General features: G+C 52.7%; 1 protein-coding gene and 1 long non-coding RNA gene across 36 annotated transcripts in view; one reads left to right on the forward strand and one right to left on the reverse strand.

The window, feature by feature from the left end:
• LOC135972853 (uncharacterized) overlaps positions 1-14,827 on the forward strand; it is a 72,107-nt gene extending 57,280 nt beyond the window's left edge. Inside the window, exon 2 of the long non-coding RNA XR_010589413.1 lies at positions 14,345-14,827. This is a non-coding gene — a long non-coding RNA (uncharacterized LOC135972853). The remainder of the gene's footprint in view (positions 1-14,344) is intronic.
• The window catches only part of NRXN2 (neurexin 2), a 316,444-nt gene that overhangs the window by 211,809 nt on the left and 84,157 nt on the right, over positions 1-20,478 (reverse strand). The window lies entirely within an intron of this gene.

Consider the following 20,478-nt stretch of genomic DNA (forward strand, 5'->3'; position numbering starts at 1 on the left):
GAGACGAGGGAGATAGAGGGCTCGAGCAGGAACGAATGAGGTGGAGGAAAGGAAGAATCAGAAAAAAAGAAAGATAGAAAGAATGTGAAAGAATGAGAGAATGAACGAATCAATCAAGGACTGGAAAGAAAGGCAGAATGAATGAAGAAATAAGGAAGAAAGAACTAAGCCAAAAACCGAATGGATACAGTGGAAAGGAGGAAGAAAGGAGTAAACGAATGAGTGCATCGAAGAACAAAGGAATGTGAGAGTGAATCTAAGAAAACGAAGGAATGAAAGAATGAATGAATCAGAAAGAAGAGGGAGGCCAAAGTCAGAGATGCCTGTGGATGTGTGGGCAGGCGGGTGCCCTGGGGCAGGAAGGAGCAAATGGCAGAGGCGCGTGCAGCAAGGAGAGAGCAGTAGGGGGAGGAAATCGGGGGGGGGGGTGGAGCTGACCTGAGTAGCTCCGAGCGGTCGGACTGTCCCCACAGTCCTGAAGAATGGGGATGCGCTGCCTGCCCTTGAATGTGACCTGGGGGGCTCCTCACCCTCCTGGGATCCCCGGCAGCTCCCTCATGGGGAGCAAGGAGACTCCCCTCACCCCCACTCATCTGCTGAAACCTGCCCAACTCACTCCATTGGCAGCAGGGCCCAAAGGGGGAGGTAGAGAGAGGAAGGGACTGGCCCAGAGCAACCAAGTGCAACAACTGAAGAACCCAGGAATCCTGCCTCCCAGCCCCTGGCTCTCTGCGCCAGCCCACTGGACCCTAGTCCCCTCTCAGATCTGGGGATGGAACCCAGGAGTCCCGACACCCAGCCCCCTGCTCTAACCTCCTAGTCAATATGACAGATTGCCCGGTGTAATTCAGAAGTAACCGCATTGGGTTATCCCAATTCAGAACCAGTGTGAAAGGAGATCCGGCCTTAGGACTGACTGGGAGAGGCTGGGGTCTGTGCCAGGGCCCATCCCATCCACAGAGTGGGGAAGCAGGTGTGGGGGGCAGGGAGAAGGGGAGTTAGAGACCCAGGAAGAGGGAAGAGGAGAGACAGATACAAAAAGAAACAGGTGTGGTGCTCTCATTGCCCCTCCCTCCCCCCCATCCGAGGGCAGTGAGGGAGAGAAGATGGGGGAAGTGGGGCAGGGAGATGTCTCCTCGCTTGGGTGAGTTGCAGCCCTGTGGGATACAGCCCCCCAGCACAGAACACACATCGGGAAATGCTGGGGGAACTCTCCTTCTCCAAAACTATTCACACCATGGACCCAGCCTCCCCACAGACTCCTACATACCTCAAACGTTCAGGATACAGGCTAACTACCCCCCAAACTCTCCCATCCCTCAGCCAGACACCCATCCTCCGCCTGGGATTGCTCAATCCCCCAGCCAGAGACTCCCCCTACACCATCCCTCTGAGATTACATCATCCCCCCACCCCCAGCCAGAAACCCCCCTACAGCATTCACCTGGGATTACACCATCCCCCCCACCCAGACTCCCCCTACACCATCCCTCTGAGATTACACCACCCTCCCTACCCCCAGCCAGAAACCCCCCTACAATATCTGTCTGGGATTATACTATTCCCCCCCTCCCCCGAAACTCCCCTACAGCATCCTCCTGGGATTACACCATCCCCCTCCACCCAGAAAACCCCCTACAACATCTGCCTGGAATTACACCATCCCCCCCAACCAGAGATCCCCCTACAGCATCCCCCTAGGATTACACCATCCTCCTCCCCCCCCCCCCCACAGCGAGAAACCCTTCCTACAACATCCGCCTAGGAATACACCATCCTCCCCCCACACCCAGAGATCCCCCTACAGCACCCCCCTAGGATTACACCATCCTCCCCCGCCCCGCCAGAATCTCCCCTACAATATCTGCCTGGGATTATACTATCCCCACCCCGAAACTCCCCTACAGCATCCTCCTGGGATTACACCATCCCCCTCCACCCAGAAAACCCCCTACAACATCTGCCTGGAATTACACCATCCCCCCCACCCATAGATCCCCCTACAGCATCCCCCTAGGATTACACCATCCTCCTCCGCTCCGCCAGAATCTCCCCTACAATATCTGCCTGGGATTACACCATCCCGCCCCCAAGACCCCCCTACAGCATCCTCCTGGGATTACACCATACTCCTCCCCCCCACGGCAAGAAACCCTTCCTACAACATCCGCCTGGTATTACACCATCCCCCCGCCCCCCACCCAGAGATCCCTCTACAGCATCCCCCTAGGATTACACCATCCTCCCCCGCCCCGCCAGAATCTCCCCTACAATATCTGCCTGGGATTACACCATCCCTTCACCAGAGACCTCCCTACAGCATCCCGCTGGGGTTATTTCATCTCCCTGGCCAGACACAGCCCCACATACCATTCCTAAGCAGGGCCGGCTTTAGGAAGTGCGGGGCCCAATTCGAACAGTTTCGACAGGGCCCCAACAGAGATGACTAAAAAAAAAAAAAAAAAACCACGTTAAAAAAAAACACGTGGGGCTTGTACTCACCGGGCCGCGCTCCTAGTCTTTGGCAGCGGGTCCTTCACTCGCTCCGGGTCTTCGGCGGCACTGAAGGACCCGCCGCCAAAGTGCCGCGAGTGAAGGACCTGCTGCCAAAAACCTGGAGCGCCGCCGGGTGAGTAAAAATTAAAAAGGTGCCTCTAGCCAGGGAAGGGATTCTCTGCCACTTGCCCCCCACTCTGGGCGACCCTGCCACTGGGCGCGGGGCCCTCTTAAGCGCGGGGCCCGATTCGGGGAAATTGGTGGAATTGGCCTAAAGCCGGCCCTGTTCCTAAGAATGGCCATACTGGGTCAGACCAATGGTCCATCTAGCCCGGTGTCCTGTCTGCCGACAGTGGCTAATGCCAGGTGCTTCAGAGGGAATGAAGAGAATAGGGAAATCATCAAATGATCCATCTCCTGTTGTCCAGCTCCAGGTTCTAGCCATCAGAGGCTTAGGGACAACCTGAGCATGAGGCTGCACCCCAGACCATCTTGGCTAATAGCCACTGATGGACCTATCCTCCATGAGCATATCAAATCCTTTTTATAACCCTGTTATAGTTTTGGCCTTTACAACGTCTCCTGGCACCGAGTTCCACAGGCTGACTGTGCGTGGTGTGTAGTAGTACTGCCTTGTGTTTGTTTTAAACCTGCTGCCTAATACACCATGCCCCAGCCAGAGACACACACCCCCATACCATCCCCCTGGCCAGAGATCCCATTCCCCCGAGGATTACGCCATGATCCAGCCAGAGACACACCTCCCATACCAACCCCCTGGCCAGAGATCCCATTCCTCACGGGATTACACCATGCCCCAGCCACAGACACTCCCCACACACCATCCTCCTGGCCAGAGATCCCATTCCCTACGGGATTACACCATGCCCCAGCCACAGATACTCCCCACACACTATCCTCCTGGCCAGAGATCCCATTCCCCACGGGATTACACCATGCCCCAGCCACAGACACTCCCCACACACCATCCCCCTGGGATTACTCCATTCCCCCCGGCCAGACACACATACCTTGTGGCCATCTCTCCCCGTCCCCGGAGTACCGCCCTGCCCCTACAGCCAGACGTCCCTACACCCACTTCCTCCCAGCCAGAGACACCCCCCAGCCAGCTCCCCCTCCCTGGATAACCGTGTCCACGATAGAGTCCTCCCACCCCAAGTGTGTTGACGCATGAGGGCCTGTGGACCTGGGACCAAGAGCCCAGAATGCCCTCATCACCCTGCTCCAGGGACCCTGTCTGGGAAGTATGCGAGGGAGGGTGTGGAGCCATTGGGCGTTGCTGGGGGTGTCAGGCTGGGTGTTATCAGGGGTTGAGGTAGGGGCACACATCAGGTATTAGTACAGGGAGATGGTGTGGCCCTGTTGAAAGAGGGATGGGGGGAACCCTTGGGCACTACTAGGGGCAACATGAGCTCACACTGGGTGTGATGGGGAGATGTCACGCACCACATGTATGATCGGGGGAGGGTTAGTGGTAGGGGGCTGAGCAGGATCCAAGCAATGGGCCACTTTCCCTGTGATGGGGCATCCCAAGAGGAATGTGCTGTCCTGCTGTAGTGCCCCAGACAGCATGGGGGGGGGGGGGGGAGAACCTCTCTGTTGACCCCACAACCCCTGAACAGGAAGCACCTGCCCCAGGAGAGCCCTTCCCCACTATGCAGGACTCCTAGAGCCAGGTCCCAAAAGGCCCCAACCATGTTGTGTGACTAATGAGCTGTGGCTGGGCCTAGCCCATCCACCAGCCAATCCCTCTCCCTGCCCAGGCTGGTTACTAGGCTTCAAAAAAGACTATTGTTTTATCCATAAGTAGGTTCCTAGAGCCAGGATAAAACCCAGGAGTCCTGGATCCAGGCTCCCACTGCAGCCTCTAACCCAGGGGTTCTCAGACTGGGGGTCAAACCCCCTCAAGGGGTCGCGAGGTTATTACATGGGGAGTCACAAGCTGTCAGCCTCCACCCCAAACCCTGCTTTGTCTCCAGCATTTATAATGGTGTTAAATATATTTAGAAGTGTTTTCAATTTATAAGGAGGATCGCACTCAGAGGCTTGCTATGTGAAAGGGGTCACCAGTACAAAAGTTCGAGAACCACTGCTCTAATCCACTCTACCCCCCTCCCCCGTACTGCTGAGACACACACGGACGCCATCACTTCTGAATTTGAGTGTCTGTATTGTCAGTACCAGGACACACATGCCCTCATGTCTGACTCAGGGTCTGTACAGCCAGAATGAACCCCCTCTCCTGTATATTAGAGTCAGAGTCTGTGCCACCAGGACGCACCGGCAAGCCCCCATCTGAATGGGAGGGTCCATATTGTTGACACACGCAGGCCCTCATGTAGGAGCACGAGGGTGCGTACCACTGCGATACACACACACCTGCTCTTATGACTGTACTGCTGGAACAGAGAGGCATGCCCTCGTGTCTCACCTCCACGACACACAGGCCTTTGGGTGTGCGTGCGTGGGTCAGGACCACTGGGGGACACACACACCCTCATATCTAACAACAAGGGTCCATATCATCAGATCACAGACACATGAACTTGTGTACCAGAATGAGGGCCCCTACTGCCGAGACACATGTAAAGCCTTGTGTATGAGTGTGAGGGTACTTTTGCTGGGACACACGTGCACATCCTCATGTCTCACTGCACCAGTCTGTACCACTAGGTCACACACATACACTCTCAAGTCCATACAGCCAGGATACACCTGCAGATGTATCTCAGGGCAAGGGTCTATACCACTTACGCTTTGCACGCACGCCCTCCTGTCTGTGCGCTAGGGACTGTAGTGCCAGGACACATACACACTTTCATGCCTGACTGGGAGCTTACGTCCCACCCACCAGGCGACACACCAAAGTGAGAATTTGTGCAGCCAGGACACACCGTCTTTGTGTGTCACTGCAGGGGCCGGTACCACTGAGACACATACACATGCCCTCATGTCCTTGGTAGTTCTTAGGATGCCTCATCATGGGGGAGTTGGGGGAGGGGCCCATTGCTTGGATCCTACTCAGCCCCCTACTGCTAACCCTCCCCCAATCATACCCCGGCACGCGACACGCCCCCACGTAACCCCTAATGTGGGTCCTTGTTACCTGCAGTAACGCCCAGAGGTTCCACCATCTCTCTGTTGACAGCGCTCCACCGTCTTCCTCTTCTAACACCTGATGTGTGCCCCTACCCCAACCCCAATAACACCCAGCCTGACGCCCCCAGCAACGCCCGGTGGCCCCACACCCACTCCCACTTCCCAGACAGGGTCCCTGGACCAGATGACAGGAACATTCAAGGCACTGGGGCCCAGGTCCCACAGACCTGGGTGTGAGCACAAGGCGGCACACCAGGCGCTTGGGGATTGTCTCTGGAGGAGGTGGAGGGTGTTATGGGGGGAGGTGGCTGGGGGGGTCTCTTTATGAGGGAAGACAGCGGTGGGGGTGTTCTGTGGATGCAGGGATAGAGAGCTATCTGGGGAGGGGGAAGATGGCAATAGGGGTTGTCTCTGGGTGGGGGTGGGGAGGTTTTCAGGGGGGTGAGATAGCCATAGGGAGGTGCTCTAGATGGAGGTAGGGAGCTATGTGGGGGGGAGATGGCATTGGGAGGGTGTCTCTGGATGGGGGATGTCCAGGTCAGAGATGGTTGTGGGGTGCGTATCTGGATGGGCGGGGGGGTAAGGGGCTATCCCATGGGAGCTATCTTTGGATGGGGATTATCAGGGGGAAGATGGTCATGGGGGTTGTCTCTTGTGGATGGGAGGTAGGGGGCTATCCCATGGGGGGTGTCTCTGGACGAGGAGTAGGGGGCTATTTGATGGGGGAGATAGCAATGGGGATATCACTGGATGGGGATTATCGGGGGCAGATGGTCATGGGGGCTGTCTCTGAATGGGGGTAAGGCATTATCCCGGGGGTGAGGGAGATGGCTGTGGGGTTATCTCTGGATTGGTATACCCTCACCTTGAATACTGTGTGCATTTCTGGTTACCCCATTTCAAAAAAGAGATATTAGAACTGGGAAAAGTAGAGAGAAGGGCAACAAAAATGATTTGGGAGATGAAACAGCTTCTGCATGAGGAGAGAGTAAAGAGATTGGTGTGGAGAAAGTTATTTATCCCTTTCATAACCCTACCCCTACCTAGCACAGGAATCTGGGGGCAGCAGGTTTAAAACAAACACAAGGCAGTACTACTTCACACAACACACAGTCAGTCTGTGCCTGGGGATGCTGCGAAGGCCAAAACTTGAACAGGGTTCAAAAAAGAATTCAGTAAGTTCATGGAGGAGAGGTCCATCAATTACTATTAACCAGGATGGGCAGGGATGCAACTCCATGCTTGGGGTGTCCCCAAGCCTCCAACTGCCTGAAGCTGGGACTGGACGACAGGGGATGGATCACTCTGTAATTGCCCTGTTCTGTTCATTCCCTCTGTAACATCGGGCACCAGCCACTGTCAGAAGAAAGGATACTGGGCTAGACGGACCATTGGTCTAACCCAGCATGGCCGTTCTTATGATGGTGGGAAGTAGTTATCTGGGGAGGGAGATGGCTGTGGGGGTGTCTCTGGATGGGGGATAATGGGCTATCCAGGAGTGGGAGATGGCAATGGGGGGTTGTGACAAAGTGAGAATTTTGTGTAATATTTTATGACCCCATTTGTGCCTCAGTTTCCCTTATATGTTGCATTGTTACCCAGTGGGATTAAGTTTGTCTCAGGGCAGACTAAGAGACACAGGGGCGAGTGTCACCTCCCTGTCTGGGTGGAATGAGTAGAGCCCTCCAGGAACCAGCTGTAGCCAACCCAGAACAAGGGGCCAGAGAGACCAGGCCAGCCCCAGTGACTCAGGGATCCACACTCCCAGCAGGGAAGCTGAACCGAGACCCCAGCTGAAGAACAAAGGACTGGGAGGGGGAGCTGGGGGAGAAGCGCTGGCTGCTGGAGGAAGCTGGCAGCTCCCCCCTGGGAACAGATGGAGGCGGGCAGACAGACAGACAGAGCCTGACCCCGGGGCCGGGCTCTGGGCTGAGCAGAATGGACTGTGTTTTAACCTTCAGCTCTCTGTGCTAAGCCACAGGCTGCCTCTGCTGGTGCCAGGTGACTAATAAACCGGCTGCCCTGGGGATGCTGCTCGAGGGTCACTGGAAATGCCGGCTGAGGGGCATCAGTCCTGAGGGGTGGCCAAGGCCCTGCCAGGAGCCTGTCTCAGCTGGACTCGCTGGGCAGAGCTCAGGGGGGAAGCAGGAGGGCTGGACCCCAGAGGGTCAGTCTCAGCAGACAGGGAGGCCGGGTGGCCTGCCCTGGAGGAAGAGTGAGAGCCCTGGGGTCTGGCACTTCCTCCAAGAAACTATTCCAAAGCCAGAGGCACAGCTTGTAGATCCATGACAGGGAGTGTGTCTGGCTGTGAGGGTGGGGATACCTGGGAGGGGAGAGATGGCCACGGGGGGGGGTGGGGTTGGGGGGTGTCCCTGGAAGGTGGAGTCATCAGAGAGACAGGGAAAGATGGACGTGGGGGTGTGCCTGGGTGAAGGAGGGTGGCCATGGGGGGTGTCTCTGGATGGGAGGAGGGTGTTATCTGGGCGGGGGAGGGCAGATGGCCATAGAGGGTTTCTCTGGTTGGGGGGGTATTATAGAAGGGGGAGGGAGGGGAAGATAGCCATGGGGGTTTCTCTGGATGTAGGAAGGGGTTATCTGGCAGGGGGGAGAGAGATGGCTGTGGGACACGTCTGTGGATGGGGCGGGATATAGCCATTGGGGCAGTCTCTGAATGGCTTTTTGGGGGAGAGGGAGATGTCGGGGAGATAGGCAGAGGGTGTTTGTGCCTGGCAGGGGGCATTATCCTGAGAAGAGGGGATGGGTGTAGGGGTGTCTCTTTCTCAGACTCATAGACCATCTTGATCATCTAGTCTGGCCTCATGGACATTGCAGGTCTTAGAACCTCTCCCACCCACTCCTGTAACAGACCCATAACCTCTGGCTGAGTTACGGACGTCCTCATGGTTGAAAGACTTCACATTACACAGAATCCACCACTGACACTAGTTTATACCTTCAAGTGACTGTGCCCCGTGCTGCAGAGGAAAGCGAAACGCCAGGAGCACTGCCAGCTTTTCTGCCGCCCTAGGCAGTGGAAGGTCCCACCCCAAAATGCCGCCCCCCCACAGAGGCGACGGAAGGTCCCGCCGCCGAAATACCGCCTAGGTCGCCTAATGGTTTGCACCCGCCCTGATCCTCCCCCTCCCCCCCCCAGGATCTCTGCCAATCTGACCCCAGGGGAAAATTCATTCCCGACCCAAATATGGCGATCAGTTAGACCCTGAGCATGTGGGCAAGACCCTCCAAGCAGATACATGGAAACGAATTCTCTGAAGTAACTCAGAGCCCTCCCCATCTAGCATCCCTCCTCTGGCCATTGGGGATATTTGCTACTGGCAGTCGCCGATGGGCCATTGTAGGCAGTCCTGTCATACCATCTCCTCCATAAGTTCAGTCTTGAAACCAGTTAGGTTTTTTGCCCCCACTGCCCCCCTTGGAAGGCTGTTCCAGAACTTCCCTCTTCTGATGGCTAGAAACCTTCAACTAATTTTGAGCCTAAACTTGTTGATGGACAGTTTATAGCCGTATGTTCTTGTGTTCACATTGGTGCTTAACTTAAATAACTCCTCTCCCTCCCTGGTATTTATCCCTCTGATGTATTTATAGAGAGCAATCATATCTCCCCTCAGCCTTCTCTTGCTTAGGCTAAACAAGCCAAGTTCTTTGAGTCTCCTCTCAAAAGGTAGGTTTTCCTTTCCTCCGATCATCCTAGTAGCCCTTCTCTGTACCTGTGCCAGTCTGAATCCATCTTTCTTAAATATGCAAGATCAGAACTGCACACTGTATTTCAGATGAGGTCTCACCAGAGCCTTGTAGAACACTTCCCTGTCTCTACTGGAAATACCTCGCCTGATGCATCCTAGGACTGCACTAGCCTGTTGCACAGCCCCATCACATTGATAGCTAATAGTCATCCTGTAATCAACCAGTACACCCAGGTCTTTCTCCTCCTCTGTCACTTCCAACTGATACGTCCCCAACTTATAGCAAAAAATTCTTGTTGTTAATCCCTAAATGCATGACCTTGCACTTTGCACTATTAAATTTCACTCCAGTTTACCAGGTCATCCAGATCTTCCTGTAGGATATCACGATCCTTCTCCAAATTGGCAATACTTCCCAGCTTTGTGTCATCCACAAATTTTATTAGCACACTCCCACTTTTTGTGCCAAGATCAGTAATAAAACTGTTAAATAAGATTGGTCCCAGGACCGATCCCTGAGGAACTCCACAAGTAACCTCCCTCCAGCCTGACAGTTCACCTTTCAGCATGACCCTTTAACCAGTTCCTTATACACCTTTCAATTTTCACATTAATCCCCATCTTCTCCAATTTAACTAATACTTTCCTGTGTGGAACTGTATCAAATGCCTTACTGAAATCCAGGTAGATTAGATCTGCATTTCCTTTGTCTAAAAAATCAGTTATCTTCTCAATACAACTTCTCATGGTCTGGCATGCTCTACCTTTTGTAAAACCATGTTGTATTTTATCCCAATTACCATTCATTTCTATGTCCTTAACTACTTTCTCTTTCAAAATTTGTTCCAAGACCTTGCACACAATTGAGGTCAAACTAACAGGCCTGTAGTTTCCTGGATCACTTTTTTTCCCTTTCTTAAAAATAGGAACTATATTAGCAATTGTCCAGCCATAGGGTATGAACCCCGAATTTCATGTTCCTTTAATACTCTTGGATGGAGATTATCTCCCCACCCTCCAGATTTAGTCCCATTAAGCTGTTTGAGTCTGACTTCCACCTCAGATGTGGTAATTTCTACCTCCATATCCTCATTGCCATTAGCCACCCTGCCACCACCCCAAGCTCTTCATAAGGGGGTGTTATCCTAGTGGTGAGTTAGCCTGCATATTGAAGGTTTGAGGTATGTAGGTGTCTCGGGGGTAGCTGGGTCCATGGAAGAAAAAATGGTTACTAACCTTTCATAACTGTTGTTCTCCAAGATGTGTTGCTCATGTCCATTGCATGCTAGGTGTGTACACGCTGTGTGCACTGTGGCCGGAAATTTTCCCTTAGTGGTATCTGTTGGGCTGGCTCTAGCGCCCTTTGGAGCCGTGCGCATATGCACTGGTATAAGGGGTGCTGCTGGCTCCACACAGCCTCTCAGTTCCTTCCTGCCGGTAACTCGGACAGAGGGGTAGGAGGGCGGGTCATAGAATGGACATGAGCAGCACATCTCGAAGAACAACAGTTACGAAAGATTAGTAACCATTTTTCCTTCTTCGAGTGCTTGCTCACATCCATTCCATGCTAGGTGACTCACAAGCAGTACCTCATGAGGTGGTCTCAGAGTTCATGGACATGCTGAGTGCAACACTGCTCTCCCGAAACGGACATCGTCACGGGTCTATTGGGTGATGGCCTAGTGGGACGCAAAGGTATGGACCGATGACCAGGTCGCGGCTCTGCATATGTCCTGGATTAGGACCTGCGCGAGGAATGCTGCTGACGAAGCTGGGGCACTTGTGGAATGAGCAGTCGCAATGGCTGGTGGCAGGATGTTGGCCTGTTCGTAGCAAGCCCAAATACAGGCAGTTAAACAGGACGAGATTCTCTGGGTTGACACAGGCAGCCCTTCCATTCTTTCTGCTATTGCTACAAAGAGTTGCGTGGACTTGTGGAAGGGTTCAGTCTTCTCAATATAAAAGGTGAGAGTCCACCTAACATCCAACGTATGAAGTCGACATTCCTCAGAGGTCTTGTGAGGTTTTGGGAAGAAGACAGTAGAAAAATTACCTAGTTGGTATGGAATTGTGACATCATCTTTGGCAGGAAGGCCGGACGGGGGTGCAATTGGATTTTGTCCTTGAAGAACACCGTGTAAGGTGGCTCTGATGTAAGGGCCCTGATCTCAGAGACCCTTCTGGCTGAGGTGATTGCCACCAGGAAGGCGACCTTCCAGGGGAGAAGTAGCAGGGAGCACGATGCTAACAGCTTGAGGGGGGGCACCATAAGCCTCGACAGGACCAGGTTTAAGTCCCTTGGTGGGTCGGTTCGCGAATCTGAGGATAGAGTCTTTCCAACCCCTTGAGAAATTGGACGGTCATTCCATGGAAGAACACAGATCTGCCATTCACTGGGGGGATGGAAGGCTGAGATGGCTAATAGACAAGAGGGCCAGACCCTGCTGCTTTAGGTAGAGCAAACAGTCCAAGATAGACCGAAGAGAAGACCAGAAGGGAGAGAGATCCCATTCAGAGGCCCAACAAGTGAAACGTTTCCACTTGGCCATGTAGGTAGCCCTGGTGGAAGACTTTCTATTACCTAGCCAAGATCTGCCAAACCTGTTCCGAGCAGGCCTGTTCTTCACAGTTCAGTCATGGAGCATCCATGCAGTTAGATGCAGGGAGGCGAGGTTCAGGTGAAGCAACTGGCCCTGGTCTTGGGAAATCAAGTCTGGGCAGGGTGGAGCTATCACCAAGAGGTCCAAAAGTGTACCGAACCAATGTTGCACGGCCACGCCGGTGCTATCAGGATAACTCTTGCCTTGTCCCATTTGATTTTTAGGAGAACCTTGTGAACCAAGGCAATCATTGTAAAGGTGTACAGTTGGTGGCCTGCCCACGAGACCAGGAAGGTGTCAGAGAGGGAGCCCATACTCAGGGCCGGCTTTAAGCCAATTCGTCCGATTCCCCGGAATGGGGCCCTGCGCCTAAGAGGGCCCCGCAACGTCCAGGGCTGCCGGCGGAGCGGAAAAAAAAAAGCTGTGTCCTGCTTCTCCCCCCTCCCTCCAGCACTTGCGCCACCATATAGCTGATCAGCGCAAGCCTGGGAGGGAGGGGTGAGGAGGAATGCGACATGCTGGGGAAGAGGCGGGGCCAGGGCAGGAATTTGGGGAGGGATCCAATGGGGCAGTGAGGGGGCGGGGCCAGGGCGGGGATTTGGGGACGGATCCAATGGGGCAGGGAGTGGGCGGAGTCAGGGTGGGGGCGGTGCGGTGCAAGACAATTCGCATCCCGGCATGGGGCCCCGCACATGCTAAAGCTGGCCCTGCCCATCCTGTGCCCATGCAGTGACCAGAACTGATGCCATTTTCTGTTCTGCCTGGTGGCGAATAGGGCCACGTGGGGAACTTTTGGAAGATGACACTGATGACCTCTGGATGAAGAGACCACTTGTGGTGAAAGGAAAAGGATCTGCTGAGGTGACCCACCAATATGGACGGAGATGAGACACCTTGAGATGAATGAAGTGTCTCGCACAGAAATCTCCATAGAGCAATGGCCTTCTGATACCGGGCAGAGTATCAGGCCCCTCCTTGCTTGTTGATATAAAACATGCCTGCAGTATTGTCTGTCAGGACTTGAACCACATTGCCTGAGACCTGGGGAAGGAATAATGGCAAGCCAGATGTACCGTCCTGAGCTCCCTGATGCTTATGTGCAGGGAGAGTTCTTCCTGGGACCAGAGGCCCTGGTCCTGAGGTTGCTGAGGTGGGCTCCCCACCCTAGGTCTGACGCATCTGAGATTAAAGATACCAATGGTTGTGTGGTAACAAAGAGTATTCCCGTCATTACTGAGCTTGGCTCCTTCCACCAGCCCAGGAGGTGAGGACTAGGCAAAGGACTATAAGTATTGAGTCCAAGTGGGGTCTGCTCGGGGAGTATATTGGTGCTAGCCACATCTGGAGGGGTCTGGCTCAGCCTTGCATATTGAACCACGTAACTGCAAGCCACCATGTGACCCAGTAGCTTGAAGCAGACCTGAGCTGTCATGATTGGGTGGTCCATGACCTTGGATATCAGGTCTGCCATGGTCTGGAAGCAGGCCTCCGGCAAAAAGGCCCTAGCTTGGGTCAAGTTGAGCTCTGCTCCAATAAATTCGATTCTCTGAACCGGGACAAGAGTTGACTTCTGCTCATTGGCCAGCAGACCCAGCATCCCGAAGGTGGCTCAGACTGTGCTGATGCTGTTCTGTACCTGAGCCTGCGACGGACCTTTGATCAGCCAGCTGTCGAGGTACAGGTAGACCTGTATGCCTCACCGCCTGAGGAAGGCTGCTACAGCCGCAATACACTTTGTGAAAGCCCAAAGGGCTGCTGATAGGCCGAAGGGAAGGGCAGTAAATTGATAGTGGTGTTGACCCACTACAAACCTGAGAAATCTTCCGTGGCCACAGATGATAGAAATGTGAAAGTACGTGTCCTTTAAGTCGAGGGCAGTGTACCTGTCTCCTGGGTCTAGGGAGGGAATGATGGGAGGTCAGGGAGACCATGCAAAACCTCAGTTTCTTGAGATATCTGTTGAGGTGAGACAGGTCCAGGATGGGCTGGAGCTGCCCTTTGGCCTTTGGGATTAGGAAATACCAGGAGTAAAACCCCTTCCCTCTCAAGTCTTGAGGAACTTCCCCCATAGGTAGGAGGGATCGTGCCTCCTAGACAAGGAGCTACTCATGAGAAGGGTCCCTGAAGAGGGACAGGGATGGGAGGGAGGGGTGGAAAGAAACTGAAGTGTATATCTGATTGTCACTGTGCTCAGGATCTATTGATCTGATGTTATTATGCCCAAGCTGGGCTGAAGAGCGACAGATGGTCCAAAAATGAAGGGGGAGGGGGGCAGATCTGAAACGGTGACTGGTACAGCGCCCTTGGGCACTCCTTCAGAAAGCCTGCTTGGGCTCAATGGAGTATCTCTGAGCCCCCGACTGGGAGGCTGAGGTGGACGGGCGTGGTTGGCACTGTTTATAACCTCTGCCTTTGCTTTTGTAGGGCTCCTGTCTTGTAGGCCCTGAGAACCGAGGAGGCTGCTGGAGCCTGAAGTGCTTTCTGGAGGCAGATGGCGCGTACAGGCCTAAGGGTTGTAGAGTGGCCCTCGAGTCCTTCAGTCGATCAAGTCTCATGTCCGTCTGCTCCAAGAATAGGGAGGAGCCTTCAAATGGGAGGTCCTGGATGGACGCTTGGACCTTGTGGGGAAGGCCAGAGGATTGGAACCAGGAACTGCGCCTCATGGTGACCACGGAAGCCATTGTCCAGGCTGCCAAGTCAGCAGCCTCCAGAGTTGCCTGGAGAGAGTCCTGGCCGCGTTCTTACCCTCTTCTAATAGCACAGCGAACTCCTGTCTCAACTCTTCGAGCAGGGAATCTTTCAATTTATTTAGGGAGTCCCATAGAATAAAATCACATCTCCTCAGCAGAGCTTGCTGATTGGCGACACAGCTGGAGGCTACCCCTGGAATAAATCTTTCTTCCTAAGGGTCTGTTTTCTTAGCATCTTTTTGTTGCAGGGTAGCACTCGACTGGCCTTGCCTCTCCCTTTTGTTCGCTGCAGACACCACCAGTACAGGTAATCGAACTTGCTTGCTGGCAAATACTACTTTTTCTCTGCCCTCTTTGAAGTGGGGGCCAGAGAAGGAGTTTGCCATAGGGCCTTGACTGGCCCCATCACTGCCTCACTGATGGGCAGGGCCACCTTGGATGGAGTTGCTGCAGCCAGGATATCAATAAGGCTGTGCGATGTCTCTTTGAGCGCCTCAATTTCTAAATCAAGGTTTGAAGTGATCCGCTTCAGTGATCCTGGTGGGCCCTGAAATTGTCCTGGGAAAGTAGGCTGCTGGGACCCTCCTCCCAAGTATGTAAAGCCAAGACACATACACTCTCGCCCTTCTGTCCCCTGGTGAGGATCCCTATAACCACAACACACACACACTCGCCGCCTTCTCTCACAGCAAGGGTCCATACAGCCAGAACACACAAACACACTCGCACTCATGTCTCACAGCGAGGGTCCCTATAGTCAGAACACACATATACATCCCCTCTCATGTGTGTCGGTGAGGGTCCATATACCAGAACACCCCCACTCTCATGTCTCACTGCGAGGGCCTCGATACCAGGAAACACACACACTCGCCCTCTTATCTCACAGCGAGGGTTCCCAAAGCCAGAATACGCGCACACACACACACACACACATACACACACCGACCCTTGTGTTTCCTGGTGAGGATCCATATATCCAGAACAGCCACACACATACCCTCATGTCCCACAACGAGGATCCCTATAGCCAGAACACACACAAACACCCTTGTGTCAAAGGTCCCTAGAGCCAGAACACACACACAAACACAACACACACACTCACCCTTATGTCTCAAAATGAGGGTTCCTACAGCCAGAACACACACACCCTCATGTCCCATGGCGAGGGTCCCTATAGCCAGAACATACACACACGCGCACACATACACTTGCCATAGTATCTTGCGGCTAGGGTAGGGTCCCTATAGTCATAACACACACATACTCTTGCCCTCATGTGTCTCGGTGAGGGTCTAATATCAGGAACACACCACACACATACACCTGCCCTTGTGTCCCACAGCAAAGATCCCTATAGCCAGAACACAAACACACTCATCCTCATGACAGGTTTCAGAGTAGCAGCCGTGTTAGTCTGTATCCGCAAAAAGAAGAACAGGAGTACTTGTGGCACCTTAGAGACTAACAAATTTATTAGAGCATAAGCTTTCGTGGACTACAGCCCACTTCTTCGGATGCATCCTCATGTCTCATGGCGACAGTCCCTATAGCCAGAACACACACGCACGCCCTTGTGTATTGTGGTGAGGGTCCTTATAGCCAGAACACACACTCACCATAGTATCTTACGGCGAGGGTCCCTATAGTCAGAACATACACATACACTAGCCCTTGTGTGTGTCGATGAGAGTCTATATATCCAGAACAGAACACAAACACACTAACCCTCATGTCTTGTGGCAAGGGGCCCTATAGCTAGAACACTCACTCGCCTTTGTGTCCCATGGGGAGGGTCCCTATAGCCAAAACATACACACAGTCCCTCATGTCTCTCAGCGAGAGTCCATATATCCAGAACACACACACACACACACACACACACGTCTCAGAGCAAGGGTCCCTAGAGCCAGAACAATCACACACTCACCCTTGTGTCTCACAGCAAGGATCCCTATGGCCTAAACACACATCTTCTGTCATGGCGAGGGTCCCTATAGCCAAAATACACACCCATTTGTCCTCATGTCTCACGGCAAAGGTCCCTATAGCCAGAATACACATACACACACTCTCTCGTGTATCATGGCAATGGTCCCTATAGCCAGACCACACCACTCCCACACTCACCCTCTTGTCTCACAGCAAAGATCTCTATGGCTTAAACACACATGTGCCTTCTTCTGTCACAGAGAGGGTACCTATAGCCAAAATACATACACGCATGCCCTCATGTCTCACAGCAAGGGTCCCTATAGTCAGAACACACACGCACACACTCGCCATAGTATCTTGCAGCAAGGGTCCCTACAGTCATTCACCCTCATGTGTGTCAGTGAGAGTCTGTATAGTCAGAACACACACACTCAGTCATCCTCATGTCTCGTGGCACACACACACACACACACACACACTCACTCTTGTGCCTCATGACAAGAAGTCCTATAGCTGGAACACACTCACTCACCCACCCTTGAGTTTCACAGCAAGAGTCCCTATAGCCAGCACATGTGTACTTGCCCTTGTGTTTCACGTGAAGGGTCCATATATACAGAACTGTGATGAAGTGGGACTGTTCTTAATGTTTCCTCTGAATACTGTGTGGGTGCCTCAGTTTCCCCTATGTATTTCTTAAGTCTCTAGGTGGTGGGGAAAGGCCAGTGCACATAAATCACTGGCACTCTATCTCCCTGGCAACAAATGGCCAGGGCCCCTTCCCCCCCTGCAAGGTAATAGCTAAAGGTGAACAAAGAGATCAGGTGACCTCCTGGCCCAGGAAAGAGACAAAGCCGGGAGAAGGAGGGGCCGGAGGGGGTTTCAGAGTTGGAGCTACCTGGGGACTAGGAGTGAGGGCAGACGTGGGTGTCTGGCTCTCTCAACCCCATAATGGACCCGGCCGAGGGGTCCCGTTCGCCGCTGTACCTACAAGCTCTGTTTTATACCATGTTCCTGTCATCTAATAAACCTCTGTTTTACTGGCTGGCTGAGAGTCACGTCTGACTGCGAAGTGGGGGGTGCAGAACTCTTTGGCTTCCCCAGGACCCCACCGGGCGGACTCCCTGTGGGAAGCGCAGGGAGGGGCATATGCTGAATGCTCCCAGGAGAGACCCAGGAGGTGAAGCCGTGTGAGCTTCTTGCCCTGAAGACTGTCTGCTCCAAGGGAGAGGAGGCTCCCCAAAGTCCTGACTGGCTTTGTGGGGAGCAGTTCCAGAGCATCGCCTGGGGACTCCGTGACAAGAACACACACACATATTTGCCCTTGTGTTTTACAGCACCCTCATGTGTTACGGCAAGGGTCCCTATAGCCAGCACACATACACACACTTGATTTCATGTGTGTCGGTGAGGGTTCATATATCCAGAATACACACACACACAAACAATCATGTCTCATGGCAAGAGTCACCTATAGCCAAATCGCACACACTCACCCTCTTCTCTCACAGGAAGAGTCCCTATGACTAAAACACACGTGTACTTGTCCTCATGTTTCACGCAAAGGGTCCATATATAAAGAACACACACTCACCCTCCTGTTTTACAGCACGCGCGCGCGCACACACACACATTCTTCAAATCTCATGGCAAAGGCCCCCATAACCAGAACACACACTCGTGTCTGCCAGCAAGCATTCCTATAGGAGGAACACACACACGGTCACCCTCGTTTCTTGTGGTGAGGGTCCCTATACCTAGAATGCACACTTACCATCCTGTCTCATGTGAAGGGTCCATATATCCAGAGTACACACACACTCGCCCTCAAGTGTCAGAGTGAGGGTCCTATAGCTGGAACACACACTCGCCATAGTATCACACGGTGGGGTCCCCATAGTCAGAACATACACATATACTAGCTCTCCTGTGTGTCAGTGAGGGTCCATATATCCAGAACACACACACACACACTTACCCTTCTGTCCCATGGCAAGGATCCTTATAGCTAGAACATGCACTAACCCTCGTGTCTCATGGCAAAGGTCTCTAGCCAGAACACACACACTCTCTCTCTCTCTCTCTCTCTCTCTCTCACACACACACACACACACACACACACACACTCACTCTGCTGTCTGGCATCGAGGGTCCCTATAACCAGAACACACACACTCGCCCTCATGCCTCAAGGTGAAGGTCCAAATAGCCTAACAATTCACACATGCTGTTATCTGACTGCAAGGATCCATCTTGCCTGAACACACACACATAACCCCCCTTGGTTCTCTCTCTGATGATCCGTACCAGCAGGACACACTTACACGCCCTCGGGTATCACTGCTAGAGTCCATACAGTAGGATACACACAGACACCCTCGCATCTCATTTGGAGGGTCCATACTGCCAGGACACACATCCTCATGCATCAGTGTGAGAGTCCATTCTCCTGGGGATGCAAGCGCACACCTTTGCGTCTGAGTATGAAGTTACATACTTCCAGGATACACTCACACGCTCTCCAGTCTCACTGCGGGGGTCTATACTGCTTAGACACATACACACACACACACTTTCCTGTCTGATTGCGAGGGTCCATACCACCAGGACTCACGGACACTCTCGTATCTCACTGCAAGCAAGCATACCACCAGCACACATATGCACATCCTTGTATCTCAGCGCGAGGGTCCATACTTATTGGACACTCCGAGCATTAAGACACAAGGGCATACACATGGGTGGATCAACAGGAAACACACACACACACACACCTCCTGTCTCAGTGAGAGGGTCAGACCACTGGGACACAAATGTAGGCCCTCAAGTTTGTGGATGATACCAAGCTGGGAGGGGTTACAAGTGCTTTGGAGGATAGGATTAAAATTCAAAATGATCTGGACAAATTGGAGAAATGGTCTGAAGTAAATAGGGTGAAATTCAATAAGGACAAATGCAAAGTACTCCATTTAGGAAGGAACTATCATTGCACACATACAAAATGGGAAATGACTGCCTAGGAAGGAGTACTGCGTAAAGGGATCTGGGGGTCATAGTGGACCACAAGCTAAATATGAGTCAATAGTGTAACGCTGTTGCAAAAAAAGCAAACATCATTCTGGGATCTATTAGCAGGAGTGTTGTAAGCAAGACACGAGAAGTAATTTTTCCTCTGTACTCCGCGCTGATTAGGCCTCAACTGGAGTATTGTGTCCAGTTCTGGGCGCCACATTTCAGGAAAGATGTGAACAAATGGGGAAAAGTCATGAGAAGAGCAACAAAAATGATTAAAGGTCTAGAAAACATGACCTATAAGGGAAGATTAAAAAAATTGGGTTTGTTTAGTCTGGAGAAGAAAAGACTGAGAGGGGACATGGTAACCGTTTTCAAGTACATAAAAGGTTACAAGGAGGAGGGAGAAAAATTGTTTTTCTTAATCTCTGAGGCTAGGACAAGAAGCAATGGGCTTAAATTGCAGCAAGGGAGGTTTAGGTTGGACATTAGAAAAAACTTCCTAACTGTCAGGGTGGTTAAGTACTGGAATAAATTGCCGAAGGAGGTTGTGGAATCTTCATCATTGGAGATTTTTAAGAGCAGGTTAGACAAACACCTGTCAGGAATGGTCTAGGTAATGCTTAGTCCTGCCATGAGTGCAGGGGACTGGACTAGATGACCTCCCACGGTTCCTTCAAGTCCTATGATTCTATGTCTGACTGTGAGTATACACCCCACCAGGAGGCGCACACACATCCTCATGTATCACTACAATAGCCCATATAGCCAGGATACACACACATGCCCTCACGTCTCAGTGCAAGTGTCCATATCACCAGGAATGACACGTACACCCTCACATCTCATTTTGAGGGTTCGTACTGCCAGGAGACACATGCACTCCCTTGAGTCTGACTGTGACTGTCCATACACGGG

Source organism: Chrysemys picta, chromosome 7 (assembly GCF_011386835.1).
Source record: "Chrysemys picta bellii isolate R12L10 chromosome 7, ASM1138683v2, whole genome shotgun sequence".
Lineage (NCBI taxonomy): Eukaryota > Metazoa > Chordata > Testudines > Emydidae > Chrysemys > Chrysemys picta.